Below are 18,735 nucleotides of genomic sequence, written 5' to 3'. Positions count from 1 at the left end.
TTCACTTCGGGACCTACTACTTCTCTAGAATGCCCAGGTTGGGGTTGGTTTATAGTGGGAAGCAGCTGCCTGTCTTCTCGTATTGAGAACTGTCTCTGTGCCTGCCCATTGGCATGCACCTGGCTGTGACCCTAGGCTAGCCCTCGGAGGGGTTGCTCAGAAGTGAATTTTGAAACCCAGGAATATAGTATCCGTATAGGGAGATGGCTTCATCAGAAGATAATCAGGGAAAAAGAAGCACTGCAGAAGGGCTTTAACCACATTCAGTCCTGAGATCAAGAAGTGCACCTCTGTTCCAAGAATCACCAAAATCAATGATAAAATAAAATGAGAAGTTTGGGGTCAACTTTAGTGAGGAGTCCACTCCCATCAAGAAATCAGAAGAAGACAGGGAGTTAATTAATCCATGCAAACAATTCACATTTTTTTCCCTTTCTCCCTGTTTCTTAATCTGACTTTCCTTACCTATAAAATGGGGATAAGAATAGTCCCCCCTTCATAGGGCTGGTGTGAGATATAAAAGATATCATGTAATGTGCTCATGATTGTGACTAGCACTTACAGGTGCACAAGAAATTCCATGTTTTAAGTAGGTGAGCCATTTGTTGTTGAACTTCAGTAGTTCAAAGAAAGGGTAAAGTGGTCTCGGCTTACGTTATTTCAGGCAGAAAGTGGACCCTCAGCCTGAAGGAAGTGCCAGCCTGGGATAGGTAAAAAAGGAGAAGCCTTTTGGTGTCCTGGTATATAGGAAAAGAGTGGGGATGCCACCACAGGACTTCAGCCTGGATTTAGTAAGAGCAAGAGCCTGATTTTAGTACCAAGGAAAGGGGGAATATATCTACCCCCTAGAAACTGGGAGTGGTGGTCACTGCATTTAATTTTAAAATGTAATCACATGACTGCAAGGTAGGAAACACTGGTTGACCACATTTTTTTGTTCTGAAAAATGATCTGGGTGGTGGTGTTGAACATAATTTCAACAAATGTTCACAGTGTGACATGTTGCATGGCTATTTCCAATGTTCATTTGCTTATAAGCTGTAGCAATATATAGGCAGGCTTCCATTCATTCACTCATTTATGGAACACCTACAGAGGACCAGGTACTACACTTGGTTCTAGGTCCCAGTGGTGAATGAGAGAGAGAGAGATCTGGTGTTTGCCTACATAGAGATTATAGTCTACCAGAGAAAAAAGACACTGAGCAAGAAATTCCAAGTGCCATGGATGGTATAAAAGGGCAGGCCCAAGGTGCTATGAGAGTATAGGTCAGGGGTCTGGTCCTCATCGTGGAGGGGCAAGGAAGACTTCCCTGAGGAAATGACATCAAATGTGAGGCTTAAAGAACACCTGAGGACTTAGGGTTCCACACCATATTTTATTTGAAAACAGGTTTCACTGCTTTCAAAAATTTTTTCGATATTTTTTTGTTGAAGTATAGATGATACACAATATTATATTGGTTTCAAGTATTCAAGACAGTGATTTGATAGTTACACACATTATTAAGTGCTCACCCCAATTGGTGTAGTTACTGTCAACACAGAAAGATGTTAGAGATTACTGACTATCTTCTCTATGCTGTACTTTCATCCCTGTGGCCAACTTATATTATGATTGAGATTTTGTGCCCCTTTATCCCTCTCCCCCTCCCCACCCACCCACCCCAGCCCCACCCGAAGAGTAACCACCAGTCACTTCGCAGTATCTATGGGTCTATTGCTGTTTTGTTCATTTCTTTTTGTTTTACTTTTAGACTCCATATGTAAATGAAATCACATGGTACTTGTCTTTCTCTGCCTGGCTTATTTCACTGAGCATAATACCCTCCAGGTCCGTCCATGTTGTCACAAATGGTGGGATTTCTTTCTTTTTATTCCATTGGATATATGTACCACATTCACTGCTTTAAAAGAGTCCAAACAAGTGTTGGACTGAATTACTGATCCTTCGAGTGACTCCTGTTACAATCTAGGTGCTCCTGGTAGGGAAAGCTGGGTACTCACAATAAGTCTTCCCCTAGAAAGAAATTCCACCAAGGAAAGTAGAGAACAGAGTCCCAAGGGAATGGAACATAAGACAGGGAAATTCGATGGAGGGAAAGGATATGAATCTGAAATATCTGAAAAGTCAGCCTTAAGTATGACTCTCCAGAGGGGATGAGGGAACCACTTAAGGGCTGGAGTGGGCCAGTGGCATACTAAAATGAGAAGTGTTTTACCACTGACATTGTTTAGACTTGCCAGAGCATGGTGATAATAAAAGTCTTGTCAATTTTTAGTCAGTTCCATTATTGTTTTTAAATCCTCTTAAGACAGTGCACCTATTTATTGGCTGTATCCTGTAGACCGTTTCCATCCTCCACCCTGCATCCCCTGCCATATGCCGTTAGGGGGCAGTCAGGTTGGAGAAAGGCAGACACAAAGTTTTCAGCTCAGCTCTCAGGAGCTTTTCCTCTGCAATTCTAGAAAATTAGCTTTCTGGAGTACCTCCTGTGATATGGCCTCGTCTCAACCAAATGAAGTCACAGTACACTTGCCTTGTTAGTGCCAAGAAAAGTAGCCACTTATGGCCCTGAGGTCCTGTCAGGCAGGGAGAAGAACTGAGGCAATCAGTTGGTTGGCAGGCAATCCAAAACCCCCTTCTGCAGGAACTGGCCAATTAGTTCCTCAAATGTCTCTTTTGCTTTGGCTAGTGGAGACCCGGTCTGAGTATGATTACTCTTCTGGATGTGAAACAAAGACATGATATCATGGGGTGGGATCAGAAAGGACCAGATATTAAGCCCAAGCCAGAAGCAGGGGGATGCCTGCATCAAGAGAGCAGGCTTGAGAAGCCTCTGGTGCAGTACAGCCGGGGGAGGAGGAGGGTGTTTGGTTGAAAGGAAAAGGTCAGTGTGCATTTGAAGCCAGAGCTGTGGCTGATAGGATGCCCTGAAGTTTTGGAAACTGAGGGCAAGCTCCAAGAATATTGAGACATTCTGGCAACTTTGGAGAGGGAACTCCTCCAGAAAAACACAAGACAATTCAAGCTGATTAGAATGGCTTTGGATAAAAAGTGGGACTCTGAGCTAGATGGGATAGGAAGGTTTGCAAGAAAGTATAGGGGAAGAAAATTGTGGGAAAGAACAAAGGGAAGGGAGAAACTCAAAGGGAAAGGAAGTCTAAAGTAGTCTGCTAAAGTTTGGGGTAGGCATTACTATCTCCTCACCCTTCCAACAAAGTAAAAGTGGGCAGATTTGCTCTTGGTCACGTATATAGAAGCCCCCTCCTCCTCCCTTTTATCCTCCACCCCCTGGTTCTTAGCATCCTCTTCTGCTCCCCTGAGTGTCTTCCAACACTGGAAGAAGCTGGAGAACATGTGGGGTTTGACTCTTTGGAGTGGTACCAGTCAAACAATAGGCCAGTAAAGGTTGACTACTGTCATAAATACAAAAAGAATAAATTTCCCCAAGCACACGTGGCATCCCAAAGGCTGACCCCTCTAGCCCACTAGACCTGCTTGGGCCATTTCTGATTCCTCACTGTGCTTTTAGGATGGAATTGTTTAATGGCCTACCCTGAAAGCAATCCAGTTAATTCAGGCTCTTGTATTAATGACTGCTGATAAGTTGATGTGCTATCAGGTGAGAAGTTTCTATTCTATGAAGAAGGGTCTTTTTAACTCAGTGGTTCCTTACCTTTTTTGAGCCCATGTAACTTCTTTGTCCATCAAACCTTCCTCTGATTATCCCATGATAGTAGCTGTACTTTTCATATCTGCTGATTGAGAAACAAAAGTTACCAGGAATTCAGCCACAGATTTAGAAGGTTTTGTGTTTTATTAATCACAAAGGCAGCCAAGTTTGTTTTAGAAATTGTAGTAAATATATGTGTAAGACATAATGCCTCATTCACAGGTAGATTCACAAGTCTCTCAAAATAACTCTGGTTTACCTGAGCATTGTAGCCTTGGGTTATGAATCACTGTCTTAACCAGAAGAAATGACTGAAATAGGAAGTTTAGTCTCTTGGAAAGTTTCCTACTGAAGGTACTTTTGTGCCCAGAAAGGTAGGGTGGAGCCTTTCCCAGGTACCTCACAGATGTGTTTTCCGTAGGAGGTCTGGGCAGAGCTAGTTAACGGCAGCTGACAAAAGAAAAATGAAAAAAATGCCCATGTTTCAGAAAGCCACCTTAAATGTTCATTTGAATGACTTCCACAAAGATCAGTGCTGGAAGAAGCTAGTGGAACATTCGGGGTTTTGATTTTGGACAGCAGAGATGGCCAAACGATAGGCCATTTATTTAGAGTTTGACCACTGCCACAAAAGGATCGATTTCCCCAAGCTGGGCTAACAGGGAAGAACTGCGCAACACTGAGTATACTACCAACCACTTAACTGTAAACTTTTCAAGGGTGAGATTTATGATGTGTAAAATATATCTCAATAAAGGTGTTATTTAAAAAAAAAAAACTCAACCACAAGGATCATCAGGAGTATTGAGGTCGGCACAGTTGCTATACTAAGCTCCCTGTAACTGATACCTCAAATATACAGGCCCTGTGAACTTAGACTTTCCTTCACTTCACAGAAGACTGACTCCTATTGATATAATCTGTCGGATGTTGTATATTCTAAGGAGATGATGGAAAACATCAGGTAGTGGAGTGGAATAGTTAAAACACCATCCCTGAATCAGACAGCCTGGGTCCCTGACCTTGCGGTATGACCTTGGTAAGTCATTTCATCTCTCTGAGCCTCATCTTACTGACTTATCATATTACGTGCTCTTGTCTCCTAACATTGCTTTGAGAAATAAATGAGTTAATGAGCACAAAATGCTCAGCATAATACCTAGCTGCTGCACACTGACCTAAGTCACTTGGTAATGCACAACTATTATTTGGTAAATAATGATAGCTAGCTGGCAAAGAAGTTTGAGATGGTGAGGACTAGCCACTCCTCTACACTGTCTCTGTCAGATTATAATAAAAACAAACGTTTAGATAAAATTATGCCTCATACAGACAGTATTCATTAGCAACATAGGCACAACCCATAAAACCTGTCTATAAGCTTGATAAAGTCCTTTTAAGTGCTCTGAGCATTTCTTTATGACAGATACAGCATGTAAGCTCTAGTTAGCATCATGCACTCAGAAATCCTAAGCTAATGGCTGAGCACAGGAGCTATTCACTCATTCCCAAGAGTGTCTTCTCTCCTTTTGTATTGTCAATCTGGCTAGAGCTTTGTCAATTTTCCTGATCTTTTCAAAGAACCAGCTTTTGGTTTCATGATTCTCTCTTGCTTTTCTGTTTTTAGTTTCATTGATTTCTGTTCTTATTTTTATCATTTCTTTCTGCTTGCTTTGGGCTTAATTTGCTCCTCTTTTCCTAGATTTGTAAAGTAGAAGTTCAAATTACTGCTTTTAGATCTTACCTACTTCTAATCTAAGCATTAATGCTGTACATTTCCCTTTAAGTGCTGCTTCAGTTACATCCCACAGCTATGCAAAGCTGTATTTTTATTTGCATTCATTCAGTTCAGAATCTTTCTTAAAATTTCCCTTAAGACTACTTCTTTGACCCATGGGTTATGTAGAAGTACATTCTTCCATTGCTGAATTGATTTTCTAGGTATCTTTGTTATTGAATATTCATTTGATTCTGTCAGGACTATTGCATTATTTCTGTTCTTTTATATTTCTTTAGGTTTGTTCTGTGGCCCAGAATATTGTCCCTCTTGCTGTGTGTTCTGAATGCACTTGAAGAGAATGCTCATTTTCCTGTTGGTAGGTGAATTATTTTATGCATGGAGGTTAGATCAAGTTGTTGGTAGTGTTCTTCTGGTCTTCTGTGTCCTTACTGATTTTCTATGTACTTGCTTTCTCAGTTGCTGAAAGAAGAGTGCTGAAATCTCCAACAATAATTGTGCATTTACCTATTTCCCCTTCTTTAAAGTTTTGCTCAAATATTTGAAGCAATGTTTTTAGATGTGTACATATTTTTAAATGTTACATGTTCAGGGAGAATTGACTCCTTTATAATCATGGAAAGTCTTTCAGTATCTCTGATACCATTCCATGTTCTGAAGTCTGCTTTATCTGACATTAACACAGCTATTTCAGCTCTCTTTTAAGTTTCCATGGCATACCATTTTCCATCTTTTTACTTTTTAACTAACCATCATAGTTGAGTCTTCTTTTTTTTATGCATTCTGTCATTTGATTAGTGTCTTTTGGACCTTTACCCTTAATATAATTATTGATAGGTGTAGAATCAGGTCTACCATTTTACTGTTTATTTTTGCTTATTCCCCTGTTTCTTCTCTCGTGATTTCTTTTGTATCATTTTAATACTTTTAGCATTCTGTTTTAACTTGTCTATTGAATTTTAAATAAATCTCTGTATATTTTTAGTGGTTGCTCTAGGGATTAAAATATATATCCTTCACTGTTCACAACTTTAGTTTCATAATTAATATTTCATCACTTTCAGTGGAATGTAGAAACCTTACCCACCATATGGTTCCTTATGTGCTCCCCCTCTGCATGTTACACTCATTATAATATATATTACATTTACATACATCATATAGTGTTATACTTTTTGCTTTCTACCATTACACAACTTAATAGGAGCAAAATAGTCTATTATATTAACACAGATATTTACCATTTCTGTTGATCTTTCTTCCTTCTTGAAGACCCCAGTTTCTCCCAGTATCATTTCCTACCTACCTCAATATTTTATCTTTGGTTTTCAGAAGTATGACTATGATGTATCTATGCATGATTTTATTTGTATTTATCCTATTTAAGGTTCAGTTAACTTCTTGAATTTTTCAATAAATCCAGAACATTTTTTGGCCATTATGTCGTCAGGTTTCGTTCCTGCCGCATTCTATTCTCCTTTCTAAGACTCCAATTCCATTTATGTTAAACCTTTAGGTATTGGTTCATTGGTCTTTAAACTTCTATAGGTTTCCCAATCTTATTTCTCTCTTTACTTCAGGTTAGGTAAGTATCATTCTTCTTTGTTCAAGTTTTCAGATTCTTTGCACTGCCATTGCCATTCTGCTCTTAAGTCTACCCAGTGAATTTGTATTTTGTATTTCTTGATTATAGGATTTCCATTTTATTCCTTAAAAATAACCATTTTCTGCTGATATTTTGGTATCCTTTCATGATTGCAAGCCTATTTTTCTTCACTTCATTGTGCAGAGTAGAATTCTTGTCCACTGTTTCCAATATCATGGTCACCTCTTGGCTGGTTTCCATCACTGTCTTTTTTCTTGAGACTGGGTCACATTTTCCTGCTTCTTCATATGTCAAGCAGTTTTGTATTGTAATCAGGACATTCTGAATGCTAGGTTGTGGAGGCTCTGAGATTTTGATATACTCCCCCCAAAAGTATTGATATTTTTGTGTTGGCAGTAAATTCACTCAAACTGCTAACTCTGAATACATAGCTGGGCTGCTTTGCCCTTGTCCCACACACGTGTGGTTCAGGGTAAATCAGAGGCTTGGGCTGATTTGATGCTCTTCATCTCTGCCTCTGTCTTTTTCTGAAATGTCCCCCTTACTTTCCAGCAACTGTGGTTGCCCAGAACTCTGTCTTCCAATTCTCCAGAAACTGCTGGCTTTCTAACACAGTTTTAACTGCTTCATACAATTCTGTCTTTGGCCTACTCTCAGTTTAAAAGGAATGAAAAATGGAAAACATATTCCCTATTTCCCCTTTTTCCAAACATCAACACCCTTTGCTCATTCACCAGTGCTTTCATATCATTATTTATTATATTTTGTCTAGGGCAGGTGATGGCAAGCTTTTCCTGTAAAGGCCCAGATAATACGTATTTTAAGCTTTGTGGGCCATACAAGTCTGTCACACCTAATGAAGTCTGCCGTTATAGCATGCAAGCAGAAATAGTGAATATATAGATGAATGGGTGTGGCTGTGTTCCAATAAAACTTTAACTACAAAGACAAATGGCCGGATGATTTGGCCTATGGGCCACTGTTTGCCAACCCTTAGTTTGCTATTTGCGAGAGGGTCAAATCTAATAGGAGCTTACTAGGCCATACCAGTAGTTGAAACTTCTCTATATAATGTCTGTTTTAGCTAGTTCATTTTAGGATACTTCCATGTTAATTGGCTAAATATAAAGAAATCCAAATTAGTAAAATTTAAAGTAGGAGGTGGGAGGGTGTGAAATGGGTGAAGGTGGTTGAAAGGTATAGTCTTGCAGTTATAAAATAAACAAATTATGGGGATGTAATGTACAGCCTGGTTTACTGTAGTGTATATTTTAAAGTTGCTAAGATAGTAGGTCTTAAAAGTTCTTATCACAAGCAAAAACATTATAACTATATATCATGATGGATATTAACTAGAGTTATTGTGGTGACCAGTGTGCAATATATACAAATATCAGACCATTATGTTGTACACCTGAAACTAATATAATGTTATATGTCAATTATATCTCAATTTAAAAAGTTAAAGACATTTTTTAAAAACCTGAAAGAATGCCCCCAAAAATCACAAAAGGGGCTATAACCATCTTACCATAAATAAATGAAGTGTGAATTTCATGAATATGAGTTATCGGTCAATGCATGATTGTTAGGCTATTGTTTTTTTGGTTGCCTGACTTAAGAGTTAGAAAGGACAAGACGCATTAATACATCCAACAAGTGTTTACTGGGCATATATTATGTGTCAGGCCTTGTGCTAGGTACTGGGGATACAATGGTGAGCAAAACAGCATAGCATACCATGTTGAGAGCATGGACTCTGGAACCAGCCTCCCTGGTACTCTGCCTCTCTGGGTCTCAGTTTCCTCCATATATATGTCAATAAAAATGCCTCATGAAGTTGCTATGATAATTAAATGAGTTAGTATTTATAAACTGCTGAAAATTGCCTGACACAGTAAAATTATATATATGTTTGTTAAACAACAAAGACTTAGACCATCTCTGCCCCCAAGGAACTTAGAGTCTAGCAGGAAATACTGACTTTAATCTAAAAACACAAATAAATGTAAAATGCAAATGAGATCAGAGCTACAGAGGAGACTAGCACAGAGCTATGAGAGTTTGTATTACATAGATTTGACCAGAGAAAGCATCTCTAAGGAAATGATACTTGAGCTGAGGATAAGTGGGAGTAAATTAGGCAAACACCAATTTGGGGGAGGAGTGACTCTGTGTTTCCTGTCTTGCTAACTAAGTATTCTGTTTAATGAGGGCACGACCTAAGTCTTAAACTGCTGTATTCTCCATCAAGCCCAGGAAGCATGATAAGCATCCTGGAAAGCAAGAGCTGCCATTCTGGAGGCTTATTCTTCCCTCCTCCTGCCTGGCTATCCCAAATCTAGGAAACAGTCTCCACAAAGCAAACTGCAAAGAATGCTTGGGGGAGTGAAAGCACTCTGTCTAGAAAAAAAGGCAAGGTCAGTGAAGGGAAGCAACAGTTTGGATGATGTATGTGATTCTTTCTGTTAGCGTTTTGGCTGCCGTATCATTTCAAAAGCATTTGCTCCACAGACTCAGCCTTGGGAATCTAAGAAGCTGTGCTAAGCAGAAGACACTAGATGCCGAGGCTCCTTGTGCTTCCTTGGGGCATTCAACTCTGAAGCCGACGATCCTCTGGAGGGGCATTCTTTACAAACTGAGGTCTCCATTTCATCACATGTGCCTAAAGGATTGGAATCATCAGACACCTGCAACAATTTTATTTCCAGGATTCTTTGTCTTGTCAACCGCAAATCAGGAAACAAATGTATGAAAGCAGATATCTTTTTTCCTCATTCAAAATAGGAGCAGCTGACATCATTTGCAGCACAGAACTGCTGAAAACCTTGAACAATCCATTTCAGGGCACTTGCTGGAGAACATTTCCATCCGGTGTAGAGAGGTGTACCAATCTAACCTTGGGACCCAGGCATTTTGCTTTCTGCTGTGCAGTATTTTAGGAAGTTTCATGTCCATTTGTAAGAAATCCAATAACAACTAACAGCAATGCATCAGGTAGGATAAGATTCTTTGTTTTCAAGCCACTGAAAATCCAACCCGAATTGTCTTAACCCCCCCAAAGGGAACTTATTGGCCAAAGTAACTGTATAGTTGAAGGGCAAACCCAGCTTGGGGTGAGCTTTATTCTGCTCACCCAGTCCCTTTCTTTCTGACTGCATTTCTCAGCTCCACTTCCTTGGTGAGGGCTCCATTCTCAGATTCTCCCTTCTTGGTCCAAAGAGGGACTTAGCTGCTACTCTCAGGGACTCATACTACCCCATTCATGTCAAACAAGGATGAAGCCTTTTTCCCCAGTATTTTTAGCCATGGTCTTGAGATTCGGTCTGATTTGAACAGCTTGAGTCTTTTGCCCATCCCAAAATAATCACTGTAGCTAGGGGGTGAATGAGTGACTGGCTTATCCTTGGCTGGATGTTCCACCTCGGGTAGAGTCACTGCCTCAAAACCACATGTATCCCCAAATGGGAATCAGGATTGGTGGGAAGGGACAAAGTGGACATGCATAGTGGGAAGGCAAAATGACAAATGCCCACTCTGTGCAACAATAATTGTCGCTTCTATTAGGTAATTGTTGCTTATGTTTTACTTTAAATGTGTCTAAATCCTTTCTTGTCCATTAACATACTAGAGCCTTGCCACAATCCTAGGAGGTAGCTAAGACTGGATATACTGATTCCCTACACCTGAGGAAAGTAAAGCCCAGAAGAATCACATGAATTGGATAAGGCTCTACAGTTGCATTCTATTAGAGACTCTTGACTATCAGGATGTAGAAATCTGGAGTCACTAAACACCAAATCCGTATATTGGGTCGTGTTCATTTTATCTTATTTTTTAACCCTATTATCCATTTCCATTCCCCTCTTTATTCCCATCCCCACAGCCATTCTAATATGTTATTACTGTACCCTTGTTTTGTGTGCATGTGTTCTTAATCTATGTAAGTATATATACTATGTGTATACATATCTCATTATGTATGGTATTTATATTCATGCTGACACATAGTAAAATTATATACATGTTTGTTAAACAACAAAGACTTAGACCATCTCTGCCTCCAAGGAGCTTCAAGTCTCATGGGAGATATTGACTTTAATCTAAAAAGCATTGAAGTAAATGTAAAATGCAAGCGTGGTAGAACATATTAACTATTTAGCCACCATTCTATATATTATGTATATATTATATATACAATATTATATATATGTACACTTCCGTTTCTTACTTTTTAAATTCAGCATTGTGCTTTTAGATTAATCCATGTTGCTGTGTGTATATTTAATCTGTTACTTCCAACTGTTGCATAATACTCCATGGCCTGCATCCACATTTTATCTATCCACTCTACCAGTCAAAGATTTCCACTAGGATTCTGGTAGCCTTCCACCCCCCACCAATAACACTTACACAAACATCTTCATACATGTCCCACTATAGGCTTATGTGGGGATATCCCTGTATGCTCAGGAGCAGAATTGTTGGGTCATAGGCTATGTATGTATTTAATGTAACTAAGTTAACTATATGACCCTCAGGCTAGTGAGGCCTTCCTTGGCCATTCTTTCTTCAGTTTCAACCCCCATGTAACATTTCATATCCCCCCTTCCTGCTTTAATTTCTCTGCTTAGCACTTACAACTATCTAAAAATTTGAATATCTTATGTGTCTTTATTACCTTATTATCATAAGTAATTATATAATAAGAGTTTGACAGATTTGTGTCTGTTTCATTCACTGCTTATATCCCCAGCATCCAGACAGTGTTTGGCACATAGATGGTGTTCAGTAAACAAACACTGAGTGAATGGAGTTGTTCCAAATTTTTCTGCAGAATAGGTGAACCAGTCTACGTTATGCAGAACATGAAGGTTATTATATCCCCATAGACTTGTCAACACATTATCAGCTTTTTAATTTTTCCCAGCCTGAGAACTGCTTCCTTAACTCATATTGCTCTGATTACAAATGAGTTTGAGCACTTCTTCATAGATTTCATTTTTATCTAAGTGCTGCCCTTGGAGGTGAGCTCTGTGTTACTAAAGAGGCAAATCAAGTACTAGTAAAGATTCCCAAGCAAATGCTCTGAGATACACATACACACCCCTAGCTAAAAGCAAGCATGGTCAGGATGTCTAATGTCCAATTTGCAAAGAAAACTGTAAAACCCAAATGAGCAAGAGTTCAGAACATCAGTTTCCACTCTGCCTCCCAAATCATGTGTCTTTTGGCCACTAGACTGTCCTCAACAGAGCCTGTGGAAGAAGTCTAAATTCCATGGCATTCTTTATTTAGGGAACATAAAACTGTCAGAATAGCCATTTTTTCCTCATTAACCCCAATTAACACACCCAAGGAAATATGTGTCCCAGGATTAGCTCATAAATGAAGCTCAAGTTTCAAATGGCATACCCTCCGTTCCTAGGCTTGTTCCAGATCCTCTCAGTCCACAGTAGAGAGCAGGTTTTAGCTTCATCTCCTCCTCTGGTGCAAGAAGCTTGGCATGCCAAAAGGACAAAGTCTTAGGACCAAAGGGACAAAGTTCTAAGCATTCATTCATTTCACCTTGACTGAGAACCTATGATGTGCCAGAAAATACCCTAGGCACTGGGGATCTAGCCCCTGACATACAGTGTATAGTCCTGTGGGTAAAGAGATACATGATATCAGCAATTACATTCAGAGATGGTGATAAAGTTTATGCCGGAAGGAAGCACAGAGTGGTGGAGAGCACAACAGAGGGGCACCTGACCTGGTTTGCGATGGGGGAAACTGGAGCAGATGAGACAGAAGGGAGGTTCCCCAGAGACACATTGCTTGACCTGCAGCTAGAAAATCAAGTAGAAATCTACTGGAAGGATTGGGGGGAGGGGGTCAAAAACAACAGCACGTGCATATTCCAAAGTCTTAGAGGTAGCTCACCATGTCTTAAAATGAGAGTAGGAAGGTGTGGTTGACATTAGTGGTTTTTGGTAAATATTCCAGGTCTCTTGCACCCTATTGCTCTGAATACATTGTAAGACAGCACTTTCCGCCCCTAACCCCACCTTGTTTCCAGGGATAGCCAATGAACTGCAAGCAGAAGTGATGCCTGGCATTTCCAGGCTGAGCACTTAATTGCCAGAGTAAGAGCCGCCAGGCTGTCTGCCCACTGTTGTGGTGACAGGCAATACTCCAAGTGGTAGAGTCTCCATCAGCCTTTCTCCCACAGTGAAGATGAGGTGGAGCAGAGCCCCTGCTGACATGCAACAGACAAGTAGCATGACTGAGAATTAAACTTGTGTTGTTTTATATCATGAAGGTTTGGGATTTGGCAGCATAACCTGGCCTATCCTAACTAATACAGAATGGAAGAGTAGCTGGAGTGAGGAATGGAGCAGAGAGGTAAAGAGGAGCCTAATCATGATGAACTCCTTAAACTATACTAAGAAGCTTTATCTTGTAGGATTAGCAATTGTTAATCCCTGCTCTTCAGAACCGTTGGTGCTTCAGGGGAGATTGGAGACACAAAATATTTGGGAATCCAGGCCTCACTTCAATAGGATACTTCTGCTTTTATTTGTTATATAAATTAGGGTTTATTAAATTTTTTTTTTTAAAAGTCTTTGCTGCCAACAATAAAAATGAACTAAAACCCCAGGCGGATCATGATCAGATCAATTTTAGAAAGATTATTCTGGATACTCTTTGGAGAATGGATTGTAAAAGGGCGAGACTAGAGTCAAGGAAATCACTTAGGAAGCTACTGCAGGAGTCCAGTGAGAGATGATGGCGAATTGGACCAGGGAGGTGGCAATGGAGGTGGAGAGAAGCTAATATATTTTTTTAAATTATTTAGGAGATAGAATCCACAGACTTGGTATCACATTGGCTATGAGAAATGAGGAAGAAGAAGGCATCAATGATGACTCCAGGTTTCTGCCTTGGATGAAATGTTGGTGCCATTCAATAAGATAGGAAACATAGGAGAAGAGAGTTAGGGGAGGATCCAATGAGCTCAGTTTTGAATACTGATTGCCATGGGCTGTGAAATAGTCAAGTGGACAGGTACCTCAAGAGAGATTTGGGTTCAAGAGGTCTTAGTTCTACCACTTAGTAGCTATGAGAACTTGGGCAAGTTACCCACTCTGTGGTTGTTTCATCTATAAAATGGGGTAGCAAAATACACAGTTTCATCATCTTGTTGGTTTTATCAAATGTAAAAGTTTGTGTGAGAAGGTGCTGTGTCAATTCTAAGATTCTATATAAATGGTAATAATTAATATTTTCACAGGGAATGAAATGGATGTAAGGAAGAGGGGAAATTTGTCAGGGGATATTCAGGAATTCTTCAGCCTGCAGAGAAATTACAGAGCTTTGTCTGATTCATGGTGGCATCACCAGGGACATACCAATCTCTGGAAACTGATCCCTATAAACAAATTATTTCCAGTGGCTTGGTATCACGGCAATTCAGCAGACTTGGGCAGGGGTGGGAGATTTGGAGGAAGGCTGCCTAATCCTGGGCAGTGGGGAACTGGGGATGAGGCCAATGTAAATAGGGCAGGCTGGGAAATTTTGTTTTTCACACAGAAAGCATTTAAATTTTTTTATTGTGGTAAAACATACATACATAACATAAAATTTACCATTTTAACCATTTCAAAGTATACATTTCAGTGGCATTGAGTACATTCATGTTGCTGTGCAACCATTGTCAATATCCATCTCCAGAACTTTTTCATCATCTTAAACTGAAACTGTATCCATTAAATAATAACTCCCTGTTACCCCCTCTCCCTAGGCCCTGGAAACCACTACTCTACATTCTGTCTCTATGAATTTGACTATTCAAGGTATCTCGTATAAGTGGAATCATATAGTGTTTGTCCTTTTCTGTCTGGCTTATTTCACTTAGCATAACGTCTTTAAGTTTCATTCATGTTGTAACATGTACCTAACTTTCATTCCTTTTTAGGCTGAAAAAATATTACATTGTATGTATATACCACATTTTGTTTATACGCTAATCCTTCATAGTGGACACAGTGTTCATCATAGTGGACATTTGAGTGGCTTCCACCTTTTGGCTGTTGTGAATAATGCTGCTATGAACATTGATGTACAAATATCTGTTTAAGTCTTGCTTTCAGTTTTCTTGGATATGCGCTTGGGAGTGGAAGTGTTGAATCATACAGCAATTCTACTTGTTCAAGAAACCACTATATTATCTTCTGTAATGGCTGCACTATTTTATATTCCCACGAGTGATGCAAAATGGTTCCAATTTCTCCACATCCTTGCCAACACTTGTTATTTTCTGGGGGGCGGGGGGATTTGTTTCTTTTTTCATCTTTATGAGGGTGAAGTGATTTGGTTTACATTTTCTAATGATTAATGATGTTTGTCATCTTTACATGTATAGATGTTGGTCACCTGTATAACTTCTTTGGAGAACTATCTATTGAAGTCCATTGCCTATTTTTGAATTGGGTTGCTTGTCTTTGTTGTTGAGTTGTAGGAGTTCTTTATACATTCTGTGTATAAACGCCTTATCAAATATATGATCTGAAAATATTTTCTCAGATTACATGGGTTACATTTTCACGCCGTTCATAATGTCTTTTGTAGCACAAAAAATTTTAATTTTGATAAAGTCCAATTTATCTATTTTTTCTTTTGTTGCCTGTGCTTTTGGTGTTATATCCAAGAAATTGTTGCCAAATGCACTGTCATGAGGCTTTTTCCTTATGTTTTCTTCTAAGAGTTTTATAGTTTTACCACTTATATTTATGATTTTGATAAATTGTTAAGTTAATTTTTATATACGGTGCAAGGTAAGGCTCCATCTTCATTCTTTTGCATATGGACATCAGTTTTCTCAGCATCATTTGTTGAAGAGACTATCCTTTCTTATTAAAGAGTCTTGGCATCCTTGTCAAAAATTATTTGACCATATATACTGGAGTTTATTTCTGGGCTTTCTATTATATGCCATTGGTCCATGTGTCTGTTCTTGTGCCAGTACCACACTGTTGGTTACCATAGCTTAGTAGCAAGTTTTGAAATAAGGAAGTATGAGACATCCAAAATTGTTCTTCTTTTTCAGGATTATTTTGCCTATTTGGGGTCTCTTGGCATTCCATATGAATTTTAGGATGGGTTTTTCTATTTGTGCAAAAAAAGCATTGTTGAGATTGCATAGAATCTGTAGATTGTTTTTGTAAGAAAGTATATTTAAAAATCATTTTTACAAGTGACTTTGTATTGTTAAACCAATGTTTTCTTGCTTGTATAAAGCATGCTCTTGAGTAAAGAATTTAGAAGAAGAGAGATAATAATAATAATTAAAACCAAAAAACAGTGTTCTGGATGCTGAGTCAGAGATCTTGAGCTCTGTGATATGGTTATGGATGCAGTTGTGTCCGTTTGCAAGTCAATTGCATGTTCTCTACCTTGGTTTCCATCTGCTCTGAGACCCAAAGGACATTTAAATTACCTCAAAATGAAGTAAAAATAATCAAGAATCTTGATATTAGATGTAGAGCTATAGGGTTATACAAAGAGACTCCATAGGAAAACTTTATTAGTGGCTCATAATTCTTATTAAATTAATCACTCTAATTGAAATCAAAGGAAATAAAATGACAATGTGTTTATTGACATGATGATATGTCTGCCTTATCCGATGAAGTCATCTACAAAGCCTTGAGAACTGTCCAGAAGGAGTAGTTCAAAAGGCTGAGAAGGAGAACACTAACAAATGGAAACTCATCCCATGCTCTTGGCTAGGAAGAATTAATATCGTCAAATTGACCATCCTACCCAAAGTAATATATAGATTTGATGCAATCCCTATCAAATTACCAACAGCATTCTTCAACAAACTGGAACAAATAGTTCAAAAATTCATATGGAAACACCAAAGACCCCAAATAGCCAAAGCAATCCTGAGAAGGAAGAATAAAGTGGGAGGATCTCGCTTCCCATCTTCAAGCTCTACTACAAAGCCATAGTAATCAAGACAATTTGGTACTGGCACAAGAACAGATCCACAGACTAGTGGAACAGAATAGAGACTCCAGACATTAACCCAAACATATATGGCCAATTAATAAACAATAAAGGAGCCATGGACATACAATGGGGAAATGACAGCCTCTTAAACAGATGGTGCTGGCAAAACTGGACAGCTACATGTAAGATAATGAAACTGGATCACTGTCTAACCCCATACACGAAAGTAAATTTGAAATGGATCAAAGACCTGAATGTAACCCATGAAACCATAAAACTCTTAGAAAAAAACATAGGCAAAAATCTCATGGACATAAACATGAGTGACTTCTTCATGAACATATCTCCCTGGGCAAGGGAAACAAAAGCAAAAATGAACAAGTGGGACTATATCAAGCTACAAAGCTTCTGTACAGCAAAGGACACCATCAATAGAACAAAAAGGTATCCTACAGTATGGGAGAATATATTCATAAATGACAGATCCGATAAAGGGCTGACATCCAAAATATATAAAGAGCTCACACACTTCAACAAACAAAAAGCAAATAATCCAATTAAAAAATGGGCAGAGGAGTTGAAAAGACAGTTCTCCAAAGAAGAAATTCAGATGGCCAACAGACACATGAAAAGATGCTCCACATCACTAGTTATCAGAGAAATGCAAATTAAAACCACAATGAGATATCACCTCACACCAGCAAGGATCACCATCATCAAAAAGACAATCAACAACAAATGTTGGCGAGGTTGTGGAGAAAGGGGAACCCTCCTACACTGCTGGTGGGAATGTAAATTAGTTCAACCATTATGGAAAGCAGAATGGAGGTTCCTCAAAATGCTCAAAATAGACATACCATTTGACCCAGGAATTCCACTCCTAGGAATTTACCCTAAGAATGCAGCAGCCCAATTTGAAAAAGACAGATGCACCCCTATGTCTATCGCAGCACTATTTACAATAGCCAAGAAATGGAAGCAACCTAAGTGTCCATCAGTAGATGAATGGATAAAGAAGATGTGGTACATATACACAATGGAATATTATTCAGCCATAAGAAGAAAACAAATCCTACCATTTGCAACAACATGGATGGAGCTAGAGGGTATTATGCTCAGTGAAATAAGCCAGGCAGAGAAAGACAAATACCAAATGATTTCACTCATATGTGGAGTGTAAGAACAAAGAAAAACTGAAGGAACAAAACAGCAGCAGAATCACAGAACCCAAGAATGGACTAACAGTTACCAAAGGGAAAGGGACTGGGGAGAATGGGAGGTAAGGGATGGATAAGGGCAGGGAAAAAGAAAGGGGGTATTATGATTAGCATGTATAATGTAGGGGGGGCATGGGAAGGGCTGTGCAACACAGAGAAGACAAGTAGTGATTCTACAACATCTTACTATGCTGATGGACAGTGACTGTAATGGGGTTTGTGGGGGGGACTTGGTGAAGGGGGGACCCTAGTAAACATAATGTTCTTCATGTAATTGTAGATTAATGATGACAAAAAAAAGTGTTAGAAGCAGAAGAAACAGTATATGTGGAAGGCAAAAATGAAAGAGTATCCAGATGCTGGGGTAGAAATGCACAGTGCCTCTTGTTATGCTACATGCCTTCCTGTGTCGCATTCTAGCAGAGGTTGTTCTCAGCAGTTCTGATAAGGGACCTACTGGGTTGAATTTTCTGAGTTGGGGAAAGGATTCAGTATAATG

At 39.2% G+C, this 18,735-nt stretch overlaps 1 long non-coding RNA gene across 1 annotated transcript; it reads left to right on the top strand.

The window, feature by feature from the left end:
* Nucleotides 1-1,769: 1,769 nt before the first annotated feature.
* Nucleotides 1,770-17,312, top strand: LOC140847428 (uncharacterized). The gene is made up of 3 exons (XR_012127418.1): nt 1,770-4,715; nt 5,693-5,772; nt 9,535-17,312. It is a non-coding gene; the product is annotated as an uncharacterized lncRNA (long non-coding RNA).
* The last annotated feature ends 1,423 nt before the right edge of the window (nt 17,313-18,735 follow it).

The sequence above is a fragment of the Manis javanica genome, chromosome X, assembly GCF_040802235.1.
Source record: "Manis javanica isolate MJ-LG chromosome X, MJ_LKY, whole genome shotgun sequence".
NCBI classification, from domain to species: domain Eukaryota; kingdom Metazoa; phylum Chordata; class Mammalia; order Pholidota; family Manidae; genus Manis; species Manis javanica.
The sequence above is the reverse complement of the archived record's forward strand: the minus strand, read 5'-3'. Positions and strand labels throughout refer to the sequence as shown.